The sequence below is a fragment of the Formica exsecta genome, unplaced genomic scaffold, assembly GCF_003651465.1.
Source record: "Formica exsecta isolate Colony F162 unplaced genomic scaffold, ASM365146v1 scaffold80, whole genome shotgun sequence".
Taxonomy (NCBI): Eukaryota; Metazoa; Arthropoda; class Insecta; order Hymenoptera; family Formicidae; genus Formica; species Formica exsecta.
Window position 1 is genome coordinate 345811 of NW_021853570.1, and position 2736 is coordinate 348546.

Here is a 2736-nt window from a genome sequence, read left to right on the forward strand (position 1 = left end):
AAAAAAAAAAAAAACGCCTCCTGGCGTGAACGTGAGAACTGACTTGATCACTCTTCGACGATGGCATCACGTAAAGTTTGTCTACGCAATGTTTTTTTTACTACTACTAATTGTAAATAACGCGTGGCCGCGCCATTGTCACGTGAAACCATCGATTTTACCTTTGATTCGTCCCGGATACTCCCCCCAATTAACGAACAGACGTAAAACGCGCGAGACCTTCTCGAGGTGATAAATAAAGCGGATACGTTCGATTAGATTCGATCAAATTGACGATTGGCGTGTCCGAATTAAATCGCCACACTTGAGATCGAGCATTGCGCATCGATCGCTTATACTAGCCCATTATTATGCTTTGTTGTGAGACTACTAGTGCGGTAAAACCGAGTTTTATCTCAAGACAAGAGGTGCTCTTGTCGAGCATCCCGATAAATGATCGAATGTTATTCCACATTGAATGAAGGATATGCAATGATTCTGGAACACTCTATATATATTGATCTTTCGTTTCCGCTCTATTTTCGTTACAGGGCAGCAACGTCTTGGAATTCGACCCCCCCCCCCCCCCCCCCTCTCTCTCTCCCTCTCCGATTCACTCGATTCTCAGTCTTCAAAAGTAGACTGCTGTTCGATCATCGCTCGCGGAACGATCTGCCTATAAATGAGCGAGTTGCAGCATTAAATACAATTTCAATGTTCTTTTGTTCTCGATTTTTTTTCCACATTGATCAAAATACTCAATGATATTTTTGTCCACAATTCCACGTAAAAAAAATATTTTAAGAATTTCTATTATTTTTAAAGATTTTTTACTGTAACTTTCTAAATAAGTTTTTTTTTATTATATGTATTTTCTGATGCTTCTCACCTGTACAAAGGAAAAATACAGAGCCATTTAAGTTTCAAGTACTAGATTTGCAAATTTACTGAAAAAAATCTGAATAGCTTTTGTAACATAAACATTTATTAAAAATAATAATAAATTATTAAATTATAAATTATTATATAATATATTACATTGTATATTATATTTATAATATATTTTAAACACATAATTCACCGATTACTTAAAGCTTAAAGTATAAGAGCAAAATTATCAAAAAGATATTTCTTTTTAAATTCCCTAAAACCAAATAAAATCCTATGAGAATCCCTTGATTATTCCAGGTACAAAAATAATCCCTAAAAATTTCAGGTTTTCCATGTTCTTCCACGGAGTACACACCCTGATTTATATCGTATATTTTTTTCTAGTTCTTAAATTTCCCTTGTAAAACAGGACAATAAATGTCTCCTCTCTTCTGCTATTACTATCGACTGCTACTATATCATCCGCGCGACTGTAATAAAAACACGCTAATATATTTCGACGCGGAAGATTTTGCGAGCAGGAACGAGATGTATTTAAATTACGGTAGGATAGAGATAGAGAGAAAGAGAGAGAGAAGAGAGGACGAGATGAACCAGGCCAGTACTGCCGCAGTTAAAGGGACCTGTTGGACGGAAACGCGAAGAAATATAGGTCGCGCAGCCGACCGGGATTACCCTCCCTCCCTCCCTCCCTCCTCCGGGGGAAAGAACGACGCGCTCCCTTTTCATTATGCGTTTTACGTCGCTGAAATTTTTCCGCTCCGGAAATGCCCGGATGACGAGATGCACCTGCGTGCACCCGGTGAGGCAATGCAGCCCGCGTTGCATCTCGTCACGCGGAAGACAAATAGTGGGCCGTAAATAGAACGCGGAGGTTCTACCAATGGATTTATAAAGCGAAAAGCGGTACCGCGCTTCGTGAAGCTCAAAGCTTTTTGTTTTTTTTTATAAAGATAAGGCTTACACAATATATTTGCCGGTCGAAGTGATTTTGACGTAAAAATATATTTCGCAAAGCGATGTACTTTAATAATAATAAACAATAATAATAATAAAAAATGTATGTAATTTTAATAAAATGATAAAGCAGAGAGAGATAAAGAGAGAAAGAGAAAGAAACATTCCAAATTTCTAATCGGCTGAAAAGAAAATTTATTATACAGGGTGATTCAAAACAACCTTCTGTCCTTACAATGTTATATATATCATTCATTATAATATATCAGAAAACAAAATTAATACAATGACAGCAATGATTGTCACCGACAACCATGGTTCCTATGATAACATCGTAACGCGAGCGACGAAATCATGCGTTATCACAAGCGTTATTAATGCGAGTCATCGTTTTTGGCGCGTGTGCCATATACATATAATCGCGGAGCTCTGCGCAAACAAAATTTCCTATTTCGAAGACAGGTTTACGCTACACATCCGCGTGCGCGGATTCTCCCCAACCTCGAACTGATACCGGGGAATACAACGCGACATGCCGATCGGGCGCGACCGGGTAATCAGGAGGACACGTAAAGTACGTTGGTCAGGGTACCCGTAAAAGGAGGAGGCAAGTGGGTCAGTAGGTAACTCGTGCTAAACAGTGCACAGGAGTGTCCCGACATTGACCTATATGTCTACTTTGTGCGTGCACTCGCCTTCCCCTCCCGTGACCCTTCCTCCCCACCCCCTTTTCTCTTTCTCTCTGTCTCTCTCTCTCTCTCTCTTTCTCTCGCTGCTCTCTTCCAGCATCCCCTCCAGCGATGCACTTTCCAACCAATTGCATATAGGGTCCGCTTGCAGTGTGCACTTGCCCCACTCTACCCGCCGACACCCTGGCGCCGAATCGCCGCCGCCCCCGCCGTCCTTTCC

At 40.6% G+C, this 2736-nt stretch overlaps 1 protein-coding gene across 4 annotated transcripts in view; it reads right to left on the reverse strand.

Annotated features, from left to right (window-relative positions):
- Positions 1 to 2736, reverse strand: part of LOC115244238 (retinoic acid receptor RXR) — a 99059-nt gene that overhangs the window by 83526 nt on the left and 12797 nt on the right. The window lies entirely within an intron of this gene.